General features: G+C 49.8%; 1 protein-coding gene across 2 annotated transcripts in view; it reads right to left on the bottom strand.

Moving 5' to 3' along the window:
* Positions 1-18,222, bottom strand: part of LOC137657582 (alpha-aspartyl dipeptidase-like) — a 53,392-nt gene extending 35,170 nt beyond the window's left edge. Inside the window, exon 1 of one of the 2 annotated variants that reach the window (XM_068391928.1) lies at positions 18,084-18,222. The gene's annotated coding sequence lies outside the window, so the exon portion shown is untranslated. The remainder of the gene's footprint in view (positions 1-18,083) is intronic. The other variant, XM_068391929.1, reaches the window with a different exon arrangement.
* Between the last annotated feature and the right edge of the window lie 922 nt (positions 18,223-19,144).

The following is a 19,144-nucleotide window of genomic DNA, read 5'->3' as shown; positions in this document are numbered from 1 at the left end:
ATAATTATTGGGAGAATACAGTACTTTCAGCATTTCTCAAGTTTTAACTGATCTAATTCATTCATTTAATTATCACATTCTTTATCATTGACCTTCTTTAAAATTTTACATTATATCATCTCTTTTAAGGATTAGGCATCATGTGAGTTCTCTCCATTCTTAGCCCAAATTTTCATTTGATAAAAGTCTTTGTCTATATCCTTTCACTATTATCTTGAGGGGTTTTCCACAAGGTGATGATCTACCATTTTCATATTTATCATTTCTCTGACTGACTTTTTCCTCCAATTCTCACTCTCATTACAAGTTTGAAATCATCTCCTCCTTTGAGATGTCTATCTAGTTTCTAGCCAAGTGATTACATCCTCTTCCTGATACCTTGTTTAATTCCGGCTCCTCCTAAGGCACTCCATCTTTAAGTTTTAGTCTCTAGGTCACACCTACTGCAAATCTTGACAAAAAAATCACAAAATGTTTAACGAGCTAAAACAAGCTACAGTATAGTATATCCCAAGTAAAATTTACAATGTTCCTCCCTGCAATTACAACAACAAAAAGACATGTAACAATAAGTTCTAACAAAACCAATACCTTTAATACCACACGCCCTGATCCCTCAACTAAAATGCCTCATTATTAACCAATCATTGCTCGTCCATCTTCGTCAAACGAAAATGAAGACAAACTTTTAGCAATTATGCTAAATAATGTTTTTTCCATGTGCATTGGTGCATGGAAGTGACAAGTCAGTCTGCTGAATATTTCTCATAAAAATGTCAAATTCGGAGGTAATATGACAAATTCGAAGATAATTTGTATTTTTCCTAACCATACAAACCTTAGCTATTTACAAAGGGTTATTACTTTTAGCGTAGCTGAAATGGCGAGCCATTAGAATTTAACGAGGGTGTATTACCCCCCGCGCTAGTTAGCGGGGGGGTAGGGGAGTGGTAGCTAGCTACCCCTCCTCCCCCTCACACACACGTGAATACTCACTTTCACTTAGAGGTAGGACTTGTCTTGGGGGACAGGGCTGGCGGGCAAATATGTGTAAATAGCTAAGGTTTGTATGGTTAGGAAAAATACAAATTATCTTCGAATTTGTCATTTGTTCCGTAACCGAAATACAAACCACGCTATTTACAAAGGGTGACTTATCCCTTAGGAAGGGTGGAAAGTCCCCAGCCATACTGGCTTTGGCTTTACCCGGGGACTCAGAATCCGAGTGAGTCGCACTCGAGAAAAGGAGTCCCTGCACCTCACAAGTTCCTTGCTCCGCAAGGAACCATGTGGCCTACGTAAGCTTGTGTGTGAAGGAAGAAGTGTGACCCGTCTTAGGCAGTTGACCTGGAGTTCCAGAAGGAACTCTAGGTTAGGACGTTCCCAATACCACCTCGTCAGGGTATGGGGGACGCGACAGTATTGACTCAATACTCAGAACACAAGGAAGCATGGTTTACCTGCAGAGGTTCGAGGTCAGCTATGCAGAGACCAGGATGCTGCTTCCCCGTAGAGGGGATGATGAAGAAAGAAGTAAGGGCCAGACATACTTCTTTCGTTCATGCAGACTAAAACCTGATAACAATGCCCTCAACCTTCTGCTACCTGTCCAAAAAGGAGCCTGAGGTTAGACCAGCTGTTGTGTAGCCACCACAGAGCGATAGAAAACGTATCGAGACTCCTGTGGGTCACGCCCTGCAGGAAGCGGGCTGCGAAGGTCATCAGACGCTTCCAGACTCCAGCTTGTAGCACCTGCGTCACAGAGTAGTATTACTCGAAGGCGAGGACGTTGCGATGTATCCAACATCGTGCTGTAGGGCGACGTGACGGGGGAGGGTTTGAAGACAGGTCGAGATGAATGTACTCGAGTCCGGGCTGAAGAGGTATACTGGTGACTCTCCCCCCATGTCCTCCATGTGTTCCCAAATCGGCTGCAACTGAGGCCAAACTGCAGCTGTTCCCAGCGCTAACCTCTCGATTCCTTACTGGCAAGAAAGAGAAGGTCTTGGGACATAACACACAGAATGGAGACTCGAAATCTTGAATGAATCGGACCGAAGGGTCGGGACCCTCAGATTCTGAGTCTAGCCAACAACTCAGGAGCGAGCCTGAATGTTGCCTTCCCCTCTTCCTTAGAAAGGGGGGAGTAGTAAGAGACCAAGAAGATTGCTTACACACTGGCCGTGGCCAGAGTGAGCAGAAGACCCAAGGCGGAATACAATCCGAGGCCTGTCGTAAAAGGGTCTTGAGAAGATCTCTTAAAGGACTAAAAGTCCGAGCCATGCTCCAAGTTGGAGGTCTTCCTCCGACTAGGGCAGGGACGATCGTAGCTTCGCATGAGCGAGGATAGATCTAGCGGGCAGGAAAAAGTTATTCCTTTAAGCCTGAAGGTCAGGGAAAGGCTGAGCGATAGGCTTCATTGCTGAGAGCGGAAAGGAGCTTCCTCCCGCCGAAAGGCAATAAGACCGTTATTGCTGGAGAAGAGGCCTCACGGGAAGAGGTATATCTCCCACGGCACCCACCATCTTAGACTCTTCACTTTGCCTGGGAGACCCCTGTGGATGACTATCGCAGATGACGCGACCTCCGTACCGCGACTGTAGCGGGTTGTCTCTTCTAGAGGAGGAAGCGTAGTGTCTCCAGGCATGAAGCCGAAGCGATGCCCCGGTTCGGGAGAGATGTCGCAGTGTGGTTGCTTGAGTAGTCTGCGCCGTGGGAGAAGCTCTCCCGGGAGTTCCGTCAGGGGAAGCAGAGGGTCCAGAAACCGTTCTGCGCATAGTCCCAGTGGAGCTCTCCCATTGAAAGGTTGACAGACAACCTGGTTTTGTTGAGACCCATTGTCCGCAGACAAAAAGGAGGGAAGACGCAGGCGTCGAATTTGTCCCACCATCACCGGAATGCATCTTGCCAGAGTCTCGGGGTCTGAGACTGGGGGTAAGACTAGTGGAAGCTTGAGGTTCCAAGGTGTTGCGATCAGGTCCCCCAGACCAGCACTTGCTGGTTACCCAAGGTCAAAGACCCCTAGGTACACTCTCTCTATGAGGCTCTGCTCGGATAGTCTGAGAGAGACATTCCCCTGCCTGGAATGAGAGAGCCGATGGTTGAATTGAGAGAATCTCAATCATCCCGGTATCTCTACTACAAGATGTGAAGGTGTGAAAATGCGTCCCCTGCTGGTTAGAATGAAGTCGACGCGCAACGGGGCGACTTGGCAGGAGCTGTAGGATCTGAAGAGGGGCCAGACTAACCCTTAAGCCTGCCTGAATGATGGAGAGGTATTCTTCAGGTCTTGACCATAGGCCTGGACCGGAACATGCCCCCCCCCCCCTTTCCTTTGACGAGTCCGAGAACCGCATCAAGAATGTGGGGAAAGGACGTGAATATCCACTACCATCAAGAGGCTCCATAGGTCAACACCCATTGCAGGTTTAATAGTTCCGCTGGTCCCATAGGGCCAGGGAGTCCGGTTAAACATTGCCTGAAGCCACCGGGACTTGGATCGCCCCACATGGAACTTATCCTGAGGCGACCGTTCGGACTATAGACGGGTCAATGAGGAAAGAAGAACTAGGAAACGTTCCAAGGTAGGGCTGAAAGCTCTGCTTGACTGAGAACAGGTACTGCGACTCTCCTCAGTCTTGCCACAGTCAACCGAAAGGAAGGCTCGGAGGATGCGGTAACAGAATCTGGCGTCCCCAGGTGGTCACCCATCCAAGTACCGACGTTGCTTAACCTCGCTGGACGGACGAGAAGCGGGGTTTCCAATGTGGTAAGGCGGTTGACTCAAAATCATGGCCAGATACTCCAGATGTTGAGGCAGAGGAAGAGAAGGCTCCAAGCAAAATACCATGAGCCCACACTCATGGTCACATTCCGGAAGCTAGTCCCGGCGCTGAAGAAGGTCGAAACCCGAGCCTACCGGAGTTGACCAGCCCTCCAAACAGCAGAGGAGGCGGAAGCCTGCACCTGAGCGGCCAAGAGGAAGGCAGGGAGAGTTCTCTGGGGAAACAAACCTGCTATGCCACGGCGGGATAGCCACACTGCATCATAAGCAGGAATACTTGCAGTCTAGGCTGAATTCGACGAGCACCCTGGAAGATGGATGGAATGGAAACTGAAAGTACCCGTCCTTCCGATCCAGGGTTAAAGGAGTCCTGTCGCCTCGTTACCAGTCTGATCGATTCTGCTGGTGTACGCTGGCCGAAGTTTGTTCGACAAACTTGATCAGGACTGAGAGGTCGACTATGGACATCCCCTCTCAGATCCTTCCTTACAAGAAAGGATCGACTGAGGGGACCGGGGGTGAAGCCGTCGATGATCCTAAGGAAGACCTTCGCCTAAGGTATGGATCATTCTGCCCAACCGGGCAACTCTGCTGACGCTATGGCATAGAGGTTCAGAGACACTGAATTCGCTGACAGAGACAGCAGGCGCGATATCCTTGGCTACTCAGAGATTGTGCGGGAATGGGCATCGGGAAGCTGTCATTCGGATGAGTAACCTTAAGCATCCTCCCAGCGAAAAAACCTGCAATCCTAGAGTTCGTGAACTCCTTTTAGGCCTATGCCCCCCCGGGGGAATCTCCCGTGCCATCTGTTCCTGACAGGAGGAAACTGCAATTGGACACCTTGTCCCAGTTGTCGTAGCCGATAACTTAGGCCGACGTGGTTGAAAGAAAAGGGCGCTGGAGCCCTGCAGAGTCTGGAAGAAAGCGCCTTGGAGGAGTGAAACCGGAAGTCGATTTACTCCGCACAGCAGCTGTCTAAGTCTCTGTCCTTGGGCACAGACAAAACTCTTCTCAAGGATGGAAGGGTGTCTGAGGTCGTCGACCTCCACAGATGAGACACCCGAAGGAAGCCTTCAGTCAGCGCGTCCAGATGGTACAACATCGAGCTTGTCCGCAAGTAGATACTTAACGACGAAAGGCCAAGGTGTCTGAGCTCGAGAGGAGGAAAGTACCCTTGATCTTCCTGTAGCTTCCTTGAACCAAACCTCGGGCCGTAACCGAGGAGGGAAAGAACCTGGTAAGCTCCCAGAGGAAGAGGTAAGCAGTCACCCCTTGTCCGATGGAGAAATCTTGAACGGAAAGCCCCCCCGCCAAAAATCCTTCCAGGGCAGGAGAAGGAGAGAGTACTCGTACAGGAGAGGGGACCCTCGAGACCGACCTCTTGGGAACCAACTTCGCCCTGGGGGAAGTCACCACGAAGTCCACTCCTCTCTTTCTCTTCAGCGTAGGAGAGACAGCCGCTGGTTTGTTACCCTGGCCGGCGAGTACTGGTTTCATAACCCTCATTAACGCCCGTGCCAGCGGACCAAACCATGTCTGCTGCTCCAAGGACACAGAGTCCGAAATCCTCGCTAAGGTGAAAGGGATCGGGCGATCCTTTGGAGTGGACCCGACGGTACCTGCCTGGAAAGAAGGTGGGGAAGAATGCTGTACTGACCTGTCTTCGTCCTGCACTACCAACCTGTGCTTGGATGGAGGTGATCCCGAGTGCCGTCTAGGAGCACGCGTCCCTGCTGCTACCACCGGCTGTGGAATTCGCCGCGAACTATGGTCGCGCGAGGGCGAACGGTTGCGCAAAGGCGAATGGTCGCGCGGGCGCGCAGGCGAGCGGTCGCGCGGGCGCGCAGGCGAGCGGGCGAGCGATCGCGCGGGCGCGCAGGCGAGAGATCGCGCGGGCGCGCAGGCGAGAGATCGCGCGGGCGCGCAGGCGAGAGATCGCGCGGGCGCGCAGGCGAGCGATCGCGCGGGCGCGCAGGCGAGTGGGCAGGTAAATGAATACGTGTCCGAGGCGACGAACGCAAGCGATGGCGTGACGGCGAGGGATCGTGCTGCCGCGTAGGTGAAGAAGATCGCTGGCGATAATGACCGCGTGATGGTAAGCGATGGCGAGCAGCATGTGTAGATGAATGATCGCGTGAAAGGGTGCGATGGTGATCAGCATCCGCAGGAGGGCGATCGTTCAGGGTTGTGCGATGAGGAGCAGCATGCGTAAGCGGGCGATCGTGCAGGGTTGTGCGATGGCGAGCAGCATGCGCAGGTGAATGATCGCGTGAAAGGGTGCGATGGTGATCAGCATCCGCAGGAGGGCGATCGTTCAGGGTTGTGCGATGAGGAGCAGCATGCGTAAGCGGGCAATCGTGCAGGGTTGTGCGATGGCGAGCAGCATGCGCAGGTGAATGATCGCGTGAAAGGGTGCGATGGTGATCAGCATCCGCAGGAGGGCGATCGTTCAGGGTTGTGCGATGAGGAGCAGCATGCGTAATCAGCATCCGCAGTTGAGGGTCGCGCGATGGCGATCAGCATCCGCAGTTGAGGGTCGCGCGATGGCGATCAGCATCCGCAGTTGAGGGTCGCGCGATGGCGATCAGCATCCGCAGTTGAGGGTCGCGCGATGGCGATCAGCATCCGCAGTTGAGGGTCGCGCGATGGCGATCAGCATCCGCAGTTGAGGGTCGCGCGATGGCGATCAGCATCCGCAGTTGAGGGTCGCGCGATGGCGATCAGCATCCGCAGTTGAGGGTCGCGCGATGGCGATCAGCATCCGCAGTTGAGGGTCGCGCGATGGCGATCAGCATCCGCAGTTGAGGGTCGCGCGATGGCGATCAGCATCCGCAGTTGAGGGTCGCGCGATGGCGATCAGCATCCGCAGTTGAGGGTCGCGCGATGGCGATCAGCATCCGCAGTTGAGGGTCGCGCGATGGCGATCAGCATCCGCAGTTGAGGGTCGCGCGATGGCGATCAGCATCCGCAGTTGAGGGTCGCGCGATGGCGATCAGCATCCGCAGTTGAGGGTCGCGCGATGGCGATCAGCATCCGCAGTTGAGGGTCGCGCGATGGCGATCAGCATCCGCAGTTGAGGGTCGCGCGATGGCGATCAGCATCCGCAGTTGAGGGTCGCGCGATGGCGATCAGCATCCGCAGTTGAGGGTCGCGCGATGGCGATCAGCATCCGCAGTTGAGGGTCGCGCGATGGCGATCAGCATCCGCAGTTGAGGGTCGCGCGATGGCGATCAGCATCCGCAGTTGAGGGTCGCGCGATGGCGATCAGCATCCGCAGTTGAGGGTCGCGCGATGGCGATCAGCATCCGCAGTTGAGGGTCGCGCGATGGCGATCAGCATCCGCAGTTGAGGGTCGCGCGATGGCGATCAGCATCCGCAGTTGAGGGTCGCGCGATGGCGATCAGCATCCGCAGTTGAGGGTCGCGCGATGGCGATCAGCATCCGCAGTTGAGGGTCGCGCGATGGCGATCAGCATCCGCAGTTGAGGGTCGCGCGATGGCGATCAGCATCCGCAGTTGAGGGTCGCGCGATGGCGATCAGCATCCGCAGTTGAGGGTCGCGCGATGGCGATCAGCATCCGCAGTTGAGGGTCGCGCGATGGCGATCAGCATCCGCAGTTGAGGGTCGCGCGATGGCGATCAGCATCCGCAGTTGAGGGTCGCGCGATGGCGATCAGCATCCGCAGTTGAGGGTCGCGCGATGGCGATCAGCATCCGCAGTTGAGGGTCGCGCGATGGCGATCAGCATCCGCAGTTGAGGGTCGCGCGATGGCGATCAGCATCCGCAGTTGAGGGTCGCGCGATGGCGATCAGCATCCGCAGTTGAGGGTCGCGCGATGGCGATCAGCATCCGCAGTTGAGGGTCGCGCGATGGCGATCAGCATGCGCAGGTGAGCTAGTAGCTGGCGAACCATGTTCCTTCAGAAGTGTTGGAGAACGTTGGCGTGCCAGCTGTAACACACGTGGGCGATCCGGAGATCGCTGGCGAGCTGATGATCGCTGACGAGCTGATGATCGCTGGCGAGCTGATGATCGCTGGCGAGCTGATGATCGCTGGCGAGCTGATGATCGCTGACGAGCAGAAGGCTACGCGTGGAAGCCTGCGCAAAGAAGTCCTTGACCCCGACCTGAACCGAAGTTCTAGATCGCGAGGGCGAACGTGGGCGCACAGGGCACGTAACAGGAACCGCAGGGAAGATCATCTTGAAAGCGCTGACGAACAGGAGAGCGCTGATGAGCAGAAGGGCGCGCAGGGAAACCCTGACACGCAAGGGAAGAACCCCCGTGGGGGCAACCCTTTGCCCCGAAGGAATCGTTGTCCGCCGGGAGACTGATGTCCGTCGGAAGACCGCTGTCCGTCGGGCAGACCGTTGTCCGTCGGGAAGACCGTTGCCCGTCGGAAGACGAGATCAGACTGCTGTCCATCTGCACCAAGGCGGAAGATCGAGAAAAAAAGGAGTGTAGGCTGCAAACGGAGATCCAAAAGGGCGCCTCAAGCACCCTTATAGGGAGATGAGAGGCCCTTACGACGAGGCGGAAGGAGGGCCTTACGGCGAGGGAGGCCAACAGCAACAGCAACAGAAGAAACCTCCGAAGAGGAGTCTCTATGAGTGTACTCTCTCGCGAACGAAAGAGAAACACTTCGAGGAAGAGACTGGTCAGCCAGTGACCTAAAAGGAGCAATCCTCTGAAGAGGAGCTCCTGCAGTTGCCCAGCCCCTTGAGCGAAACTGCAGGTGCGACCGCTCAGCACCAAGAGCATAGTCGCACGAAAAAAAGGCAAGAGAAGAACCCCCCAAAAGGAGAAAAACTCAAGCCTGGACAGGAAAAACTTCCCTCGGAAGGAAAGTTATCCGCCCAAGGAGGCAAGCCTCCTGACTGTTCTAAAATGAACTGGAGAGCTGTCCGTCGACACGGGAGTACTACCAGTAGAAGGAGACACGCCCCTGACGAAAATACAAGTGGGGAGGCAGCAACAGCCGAATCCCCAGGACTCAACCAGACAGCTCACACCGTTGCTATATTACAGAAACGAACTAGATCGGTAACTGTAAAAAAATAAAACAAATAATATTAGTACACATTCATTCCCCCGGGAAGGCTCCGAAGAGGAATCCCGAGGGAAAGGAACAAGAATTACACAACAGGCACGTGCCCTCACAACCACTTACACTCGCGGAAGGAGAGCTGTAACCAAAACAGAATTATAACAATTATAATTATGTAACTATGTAATTATGTAATTAAAAAATGAATGAACACTAAAGAAAGAACGAAAACCCCGAAAGGAATCGTTCTACAAGCTGAAAAAAAACAACTACAATTAGATTCATAACTAATTGATACAAACGTACGCGTAGCAACCCCCCACACGGAAAGGAAGCTAGGCTACAAGGGGGTAGTAACACGTAGTAAAAGGGTGAACGACCTCAAGAGAGAGAGAGAGAGAGAAAGACATAAGTCAAACTCGATCGCCACCCATAAAATACGCCGTGGTGGCCTAACTGCCGAGGCCTCCACGTAGATATCGTACACTACACACACACATCTGAAAAGGAAACTTACTTATTTCTATACTCAAATATATATACAAACGTGAAAACATGTTTACATATATATTGAGTAAAAGAAAAGTAAGCGATTAAGTAAAGACAAAACAGACAATGGCTGCCAAGCGAGGACCAAGACAGAGACGTCTGTCACAGTCCGAGCCAAAAGTGAAAGTGAGTATTCACGTGTGTGTGAGGGGGAGGAGGGGTAGCTAGCTACCACTCCCCTACCCCCCCGCTAACTAGCGCGGGGGGTAATACACCCTCGTTAAATTCTAATGGCTCGCCATTTCAGCTACGCTAAAAGTAATAACCCTTTGTAAATAGCGTGGTTTGTATTTCGGTTACGGAACAATTGTATTTTTCCTAACTATACAAACCTTAGCTATTTATAAAGGTAGTACTTTCGGCGAAGCTGAAAAGACGAGCCATTAAAATTCAGCGAGGGTTAACTACCCGTCCCGCTAGTTAGCGGTAAGTAGGGGGATAGCTTGCTACCACTCCCACTCGCACACCTGTGATTGAGCTCATTTTTCTTGGAGTTAGGGCTTCAAGGGGACAGGGTTGGCGGGCAAGTATGTATAAATAGCCAAGGTTTGTATCATTAGGAAAAATACAAATTACCTCCAAATTTGTCATTTGTTCCATAGCTGGAATAAAAACAATGCTATTTATAGGAGTGACTTACCCATTAGGAGGTTAGACATACTTGCCAGTTTGGCTTTATGGCTTACCCGGGGTACTCCCTATTGTGCAGAGTTTTGTGCGACAATAAGGAGACCCTAACACCTCGCTAAACCTGCTGAGCATGGTCTATGGCCTACACAAGCTGTGTATGGCAATATACTAGCAATATGACTGTCCAGGTAGAAGTTATTCCGAGTCTTGTAGGCAATAACTGAAGAGAGAGACATTCCCAATACCATCTCGCCAGGATATGGGGACACAACAGTATTGGGACAATATAAGGTTACACAAGGGAGCAATAGTTTATCTGCAGAGGTTTGAAGCCAGCTTGTGCAGAGGTTCCAGGATGCTGATTTCCCCTAGAGAGGAGAGAATAAAGAAAGGAAAAGAGCCAGACATTCCTTTTCATTCACTCAAAGACTAAAACCCGGGTAACCAATGCCCCCAACCTTCCGCTATTTGTCCAATAAGGAGCTTGAGGTACTAAACAGCTGTTGAGTAGCCACCACTGGACCGATAGAAAATGTATGGAGGTTCCTGTGGGTTGCGTCTTGCAGGTAGTGGGAGGTGAACGTAGTTTGGCGTCTCCACACATCCGCTTGCAATACCTGCATCACCGAGAACTGTAGTTCTTTATGAAGGCCAGGGATGTAGCAACACAGCTGACATCATGAGCTCTGCGATGACATGTTGAAGGAGGGTCAGGATTCAGGGCAAAGTCAATGACCTTGCGAATCCATGCAGAAATTGCGTTCTCCGTGACCCTCCTCTTGATTCTGCCTGTACTGACAAAGAGTGAGGGTACTCTGGGCCAAGCTGCTGCTGTTCTCTTGAGGTAGCGCCTCAAACCTCTTACTGGGCATAATAACAGATGATCTGGGTCGTCAGTCACGGAGTGGAGACTAGCTATCCGGAAAGATTCGAATCTAGGGTTGAAATCCCTGGATTCTGAGTCTTTGTAACAAACTCGGGGACGAAGCTGAAGCTTACCTCTCCCCATCCCCTTGAATGGCAACGTCATAAGGGAGACCATGAAGTTCACCAACTCGTTTGGTTGAGGCCAAGGCAAATAGGAACACAGTCTTCCAAGTCAGGTGGCGATCTGTTGCCTGACGTAATGGTTTGCATGGAGGTCTTTTTAGGGACCAAAGAACTTGAACCACGTTCCATGGAGGAGGTCTCACTTACGACTGAGGAAGGTAAGTTCGTAACTTCGTATGAGAAGGTAAAGTTCCAGCGATGAGGACATGTACATTCCTTTCAGTTTTAAAGGCGAGACTCAAGGCTGAGTGATAGCCTTTGACCGCTGAAACTGAAAGTCGCACATCTTCCCACAAATACACGAGAAACTCCGCTATTGTTGAAATAGTGGCATCGAATGGATCGAGATCCCTTCCACGACACCAACCACAGTAGACGTTCCCCTTCGCCTGGTAAACTGAGGCTGATGATTTACGCAGGTATCCAGACATCCTTATTTGCGAAAATCCTCCCTGAGTGAGGAGATGGTGGATAATTTCCAGGTGTGAAGACATAGCGAAGCTACTGCCTTGTGGTAGATGTTGACATGGGGTTGTCCAAGTAGATTGTGTCGTGAAAGAAGTTCTCTTAGGGGCTGCATCAGGAACAGCAGAAGGTCCGGGAATCATTCTGCGTGATGCCATATCGGAGCTCTGAGCATCATTGAGAGATTGACCGATGTTCCGGTCTTGTCAAGTACTCTTCTCATCAAACAAAATGGTGGGGATATGGGGATTGGGGAGCAGTACAGCAGGAGCCTGAAGTTTATGGCCGTTGCGAACAGGTCCACAGTCAGAGAACCCCACAAAGTCAGGACTTTGTTGGCTACTAGATCATCAAAAGATCATTCGGAACCCACTATCTGTGATGCTCTACTCAGATTGTCGGCAAGCAAGAGGCAAGCACATTCCTCTTGCCTAGAATAAAGCGAGCTGATAGCGAGACTGAGTGAACTTCTGTCCATCTTAGTATCTCTACTGCTAGATAGGAATAGGGGTTCCGAAAAAGTACCTTCTTGCTTCTTGATGTACCACTACAGTGGTGTTGTCGCTCATCACCCACATTGAGTGACTGGCCAGGAACTGGTGGAACTCTTGAAGGGACAGAAAAACAGCCTTCATCTCCAAGAGATTTAAGTGAAGGTACTTTTCTGACTCTGACCAAAGGCCTGGGGCTGTGTGGTGCAGCATATGGGGCCCCCAGCCTTCTTTTAATACGTGCAAGAACAGCATCAAATCGGGAGGGGGGACGAGAAGATTGACACCCTTCAGCAGATTCTTGTCTGCCAACACCATCCGAGGTCTGTCTTTTTCTCTGATTCCATGGGGATCAGTCTCTGGAGAATCGGACGCCTGATTCCAATTTGACTTCAGACGCCACTGGAGAGATTGAATCCTGAGGCGACCGTTGGGAACTAGACGGGCCAAGGATTATAGGTGTCCGAGGAGTCATAGCCACTTCTGGGCTGGGAGTTCTTCCTGTCTGAGGAAAAGCCTTGCGACTTTCCTCAGCTTTGCTATCCTGTCGACTGATGGTAAGGCTTTATGTTGTTTGGTATCTAATACCATGCCCAGGTATACCAGTCTTTGAGTGGAAAGCAGGGAAGACTTCAAGGTTTACCATGATCACCAGATCTTGGCAAAGCCTAAGAAGTTTGTCTCTGTGCTGAAGAAGGGTTGCCACAGAGTCTGCCAGGATCAGCCAGTCGTCCAGGTAACGAAGGAGATGGATGCCAAATCTGTGAGCCCAGGATGACACCAGGGCAAACACTCTTGTGAATACCCAAGGTGCTGTGGAAAGGCCGAAACACGGCACCTTGAACTAGTATGTCTTGTTGTCGATGTTGAACCTCAGATACTTCCTTGAAGAAGGATGTATTGGGATCTGGAAGTTTGAGTCCTTTAGATCCAGTATACACATGAAGTCCTGTGGTCTTATCGCTAGTCTGACCGTGTCTGCCGTCTCCATGCTGAACGAGGTCTGTTCGACAAACTTGTTCAGAGCCGAGAGATCGATGACTGGTCTCCAGCCTCCAGACACCTTTTTCACAAAAAAAGGCAACTGAAGAAACCTGGGGAACTGTCGAGGCTCTCCTGGAGAGCGCCCTTCTCCAACAAGGTCTGGACTTCGGCGCCTGCCCGGCCGGCCCCTTTGCTGATCCCACTGAAAAGGAGCTCAAAAGTACTGGGTTCTTGGTCAGTGGAGGGAGAGACGAAATGAACCATATGTATGCAATACCCTGAACAAATCACGGAGATTATCCAAGGTTCGGCCCCGAGCTGCATCCACCTGGTCCAGCAGCTTTGTAGGCATCCCCCTACTGGTGGACAAGTAGGGGGATGACCTATCCTAGCGTTTGCTGTTTTTACCGCCACCTCTCTGATGTTTTCCTCCATGATTGGACTTGTTGCCTTTCCTGTCCTTGACAGGAAAGGGCTTCTTAGACACCTTCGTTTTTTAAACCGCTGCTGTTTTATCAAGTGATGGTTTTGTATGGCTGGTCTTTGGATGGGTGGAGGTCTGTAGGGCTGAGCTGTTATGGCCCTATGAAAGAGGGAGTCCATGTTGGACTTCCTCCACCTCTTCACAGCCTGATCAACATCCCTTGGCTCGAAGGGGAAGAACCCGTCCATGGAGGAGTTTCCGAGCCTAGTGATCTCAGCGTTAGGGACCTACTGGTGAAATCTCTTGGCCACCGCATCTCTTAGTTTCAGAATGGTGTTAGCCCACAAGGTCACTACCTGGTGGGCCAGAAACTCAATGGTGCAGGTGCCAGAGAGACGGAAGGTCTCCAAAGCCTTCCAGGTACGATCCTTAAAGAAATCCTCGCTTCGCACTAGGATTCCCACAGATCCCAACCAATGATCCAGCCATGAAGTGGCCTGCATGGCGTGCTTTGCGACCTTCTCTTGGTTCAAGATCTTCAACGCCGAGAACGAGACCTAATACAAAGAGCCTCTCTAGAGAGACTCCGTTGGTCAGTTCTTCAGGGGAGTGATGGAGACACACCATCCAGAAAGTTTCGTCCATGATGTCATAATACCTCCTCTGGTTGACACCCAAAGGTGGGATGACTTTAGTGGAGAGAGGGTAGAAAGCTGGGAGGTGATCTTATGCCAAATACCTTTTATTCCTAGGGACCAGGACAAGGCTGCACTGGTCTACGGAGGCTTTTGGATGCCTAAGACACTGTCTAGGATTGTGTCTTTGCCTTCTTGTGGGGACGTTTCTGAATCCGGTAACCTGTTAATGGCCATTATGATGGTGGGAACCTGCCAAAAAGCATGCTCCGACTCTCTCTGGTCTTCGTCTCAATCCGGGCTGGCAGCGAGACGATCCTCAGCCACTGTCAAGGTCATACCCCGGGGTGGGTCGTGGTCATCCACGGGAAGGCTGATTCAGCTCCTAGACCCCCAACGGGATTTCTGAATCCTGGAGGAGGACTTTGGGATCGTCTTGGAGTCTTTAGGTACCTTCTAGGAGGAAACAGAGGTTCCAAGGCAGAAGATCTAGAAGTAGTAACCTTCTCAGAAGGAAGAGAACGAGAAGCTGGAAGCAAGACGGCATTCTTTGCCTGGGATATTTCCGTCGGTGACGGGAGGGGAGTCCGAAACTGACTCTTCCCTCTGATAGCCTCTCGATACAATAGACGAGGCATTGGAGGGCCGAGGCGACGATGGAACCTTAGGGGAGGTCTCTACCCTTTGAGTCCTGACTAAAGACAGTTTGACCTTGATGAAGGGGTCTAATCAGGAGATCACTTCTTCCTCTTCAGGAGGGGAAGAAGCAGTTGTGGTCCGTAGTCCTGGATCGGTCAAAACCGAGGAAAAAACCAAGTTGGTCCCGGTGGCTTCTGTTGATCGCGAAGGAAGCATCGGGGCGAAGGCCTGTGTTACAGCCCTAACCATGGCGCTGAACCACGGCTGCTTACTCATCGAAGCACTCTCTGAAAGATGCCCTGAAGCAAAATAGGATGAATGGTCCTGTCGCAAGGTTGCCATTCCCGACGCTGAAGGCTTAGGAGCTGTAGATGTAGATTCCCTTCTTTGCATTGAAAGTTTCGGAATCCTAAAATCCTGAAACTTACCCCCTTCCTCCTTCCCCGGCTGTTGCGACGTTACACGTTTGCGAGGAGGGGAATAGAGCAACAGTGAACGATCTTTAATCCCCTACTTTTCTTGGCGGCCACAACCACCGCCTTTGATGGTTACAGTTGGTGATCCTCTCATGCACGAGGATGTGACGGCTGCTGACACATTGGAAAGCGTCGAGATATCTCCTGCTCAAGACGAGATGGAAATTGCCAATGTGAAAATCGATGACTCAATCAATAAGAGGGAGAGTGCCTCCGCGTTGACGAGTGATACCGCAGTAACGCAGGATCGATCGTTACCGTGTCGCTGGGCGTCAAAGCTGCCCAATGAGAGATGATTCACGTTGAAATGAATTATGAACAGGTGAGCGAACGCGTCCCAAAGAAGAGCGACGTAATGGTTTGGGAACACAGATACAGACGAATGCTGGTTCACCGAGTGATGGATGAGTGATTCCTGGCAACGCGTGAGGTTGCCGAGGCAATCGCTGACGGGCGGGCGATCGCTAACGGGCCGGCAATGATCACTGACGGGCAGGCGATGATCAACGACGGGCAGGCGATTTGACAGGTGGTGGAAGAGCAGGCGATTCTTGTATTCTCGCATAGCAGAGGCTTGACGAGTAGTCAAACGAGTAAGCGATTCACGTGTAACCGACCACTTAGGTGGTACACGAGTCGTCGATCGTCGACGATGGTCAGGCGATTCACGTCTAACCATATGCTTAGATGGTACATGAGAAGTTGCTCATTGATGATGGTCAGGCGATAAGAGCCTAGAGTGACAGAATATTGAGACAAGGTCATATATGGAGGCGAAGGTCAGTAACCAGATGAGATAGGAAGGACAGTTTCTTCCGAAGAAGACTGAGGAGGTGAAGATGTGAGGAGATGTGTCTTGGCCGAGGGAGCAGGAGCACCCTGAAGACGAAACGGAGGACAGACACGCCGGGGTTTCTTGCCGCCGACACAATGATGAACGAGCATGGGATCAGCAGGCTGATCGACTGGATGCCTCCGAAGAGGAGTCTCTATGTGAGACCGTTTACTGGAAAGGGAAACACTCATTGGAGAGACGAGCCTCAGACTTTGCTCTCCCCCCCCCCCCCTCCGAAGGATGTTCATCAGGGGTAGGAGTGCAGACCATCATAATAAACTACAGACATGAATGAAATTACACTGAATTTTGAAATAGATTGATGTACTTCCCTTAAGTTTCCTCTTGGAGAAGTCTTTATGTGATAGTTAAGTTGAAACTGAGGGGGAAAGTAGAAAAAAAAATGGCTGTTGTAGAACATCCGGGAACTTATGAGGAAGAACTTGTAAGCTGTTAATTGTTTTAAAAAAACACCTGACAAATACATCATTGTAAAGACATGGAAAGCTCCCCAAACCGATGAGAAACAGCGCATGCGCATTAAGTCCCCTTCAGTGTCTCAGATGTAAACAACGGACAGAGTGAAAAACATACTTCACATTTAAATAGACTGATAAGTAAGTTATTATGCCCTAGCCCCTATCAAACATGGAGAAAAATACCAAACTAGCCAGAACTCTCCCATTTCCTTTTGCGAATTCCAGTTTAGCTAGTAGTTAAAGTACAGTATCATATATTTACTATTATTTGTGATTTACTTTTTCATAATGTTGGGATTTATTTGTAATTTACTTTATCATAATGTATAGATTTGATAGTGATTTACTTTTAGTTTGTGACCTGGGAAGGGGGGTCTGGCTAGCGGTTGTGACCTGGGAAGGGTGGTCCGGCTAGCGGTTGTGACCTGGGAAGGGGGTACAACTAGTGGTTGTGACCTGGAAAGGGAGATATGGCTAGCGGTTGTGACCTGGGAAGGGGAGTCCAGGGGGCTTCCCCCTCACCTAGGGGTTGTGACCTGGGAAGGGGGATCCGGGGGCTTGGTCCTGGCTAGGAGTTGAGATCTGGGAACTACTAGGTTAGGTTAGGTGAATTTGTTAGGTTCTGTACCTTTTTACAAATCTCAAAAGTGATTAATAATCATGTTTTGCCCTGTTTTCAACCTTACATGAACCATATATTTTCCCAACTGGTTATTTTGCATTTCTGACCATCATTATTGCTGCATATCACTCATTTGGGACATTTCCCCACCCAAAAAATCCCAGGTTTCCCACTGGGGTCCCCAATAATTGTCTTTATATAAGGGGGTCCAATAACTCATGAATGGGTAATTTTCCCCATTAATTGGTATTATTGGAGTGTATTACAGGGCAATGTAACCTAGTAAAAAAACTTCTTTTTCTTATAGAAAAATTACGCTCTCTTCGAAAATGACACTCTTTCCCGTCGCAAATGAATAGTTTCAGAAATCTATCTATATTTACACATTATTCCTGTTGTTAAAGTAGTTACAGACATAGTTTTAAAATTTACCAAATCCCATCAATGGCCATCCTTTCTCGTCTGGGTATCAATTGCGTCGACCTAACCTCATGAAGACTAGGTACTTAATCCCCTAAAAAATTATGATGATTAGCCTAAATTTTAGGTCGAAAAGCTGAATTAACATTCTACATGCCCTCCCAGCCTTGATGAAATTATATAGGTCCTTCAACAAGGTGGCGAGGTGGGTTTTCGCGATCACATACCAATTTCTTGTTTGCCACTATAAATCATAACCAAAACTGTTGCAGCCTAAGACCACCTTTCCTAACATATCCTAATGAGCTTGAATCAAAATTTCATAAGATGTCACGGTAACTGAACTAATGTAGACAAACCATAACTTATGGTTCAGGGTTGAGCGGCTGAGATACGGTAACCATGCTCCGCCTCCACCATCACTTACTTTAGGCCTACCAAGAGTAATGCTTTATCTGATGCAAATGTCACAAACTATAACCAAGTTATTACGTTTCAATACAATGTATCAAAATATGAAAATCAAACAACCTTAAACCTTGAAAATGTACCTTTCTTAGCTCAGCTGTCACAGTTCAACCTGTCTCTTACCAGCTGTCTTCCGTCACTCGTCAGAGAGGGTGAGCCGGACCAAGGATCATCAGGTGGTTCAGACAAATCTGAAGTCAGGGTCCGCATAGATACACTATCAATGCCAATCTTCCTGATATGTGGTTATTTATTAGTTAACCTAACACCTTATCTCACGATGATAACGATTATGATAAAGGATAATTCCATATAAATACATTATAACCTAATTTATTCAATTGTTCCACGTTATTGATGAATACATGCTAACCACACACACACACATTTAAATATATATATATATATATATATATATATATATATATATATATATATATATATATATATATATATATATTCGTTTTAATAATCGACAGAAAATTAGAAACCTTCTTGGTATAAAGCCAAACGTGTGTTTCAATGCTCTGTATCGAATCTGGCTTTAAACGGAATCATTGTGTATCTCGTTGTTTATACTATGAAAAATCCCTTTGTGGGTGTTTGCTAGTATTGATATTAGTGAAATATAGTGCTAAAAACCAGTGGTTTCCTTGTATGTGAGGTCTGTAGCGAAAGGCCTGACCCAGTATTCTTGTGTTGGGGCGGGGCTACTTGAAAAGTCATTGAAAAACGACTTAATATGCCCTTCTCTAGAAAACGAAAAGTAAAACTTAATCCCGTGAATGATTTCGATCTATTTGTGACTGAAATCAACACGGTACTCCAAGGAAAAGAGGAAAATATAATGGCAGCAGCTTATGAAGAATGTGATGACTTAGGCAATCATGGCATGTGTGGGCACTGCGAGTCCTATGTCGCTGATGGGATACAATGCGATGAATGCCGAAGATGGTACCATGATGAAGAAGCTTGCTCTAATTTAAGGGATGGTACAAGTACTCTTTTAAAAAGCAGGAACATCATTTATAAATGTCCAAGATGTGTCGAGACTGCAAATCCCAATGGTTCATGAGCCAGGCAATCAAGGGATGACATGATGAGACTAAGCATCAACATAGAAGAGATGAAGGTAAATGTACAA

This window comes from Palaemon carinicauda, chromosome 18 (genome assembly GCF_036898095.1).
Source record: "Palaemon carinicauda isolate YSFRI2023 chromosome 18, ASM3689809v2, whole genome shotgun sequence".
Lineage (NCBI taxonomy): Eukaryota > Metazoa > Arthropoda > Malacostraca > Decapoda > Palaemonidae > Palaemon > Palaemon carinicauda.
Note: the sequence above shows the minus strand (reverse complement) of the source record. Positions and strands in the feature narration are given on the sequence as shown.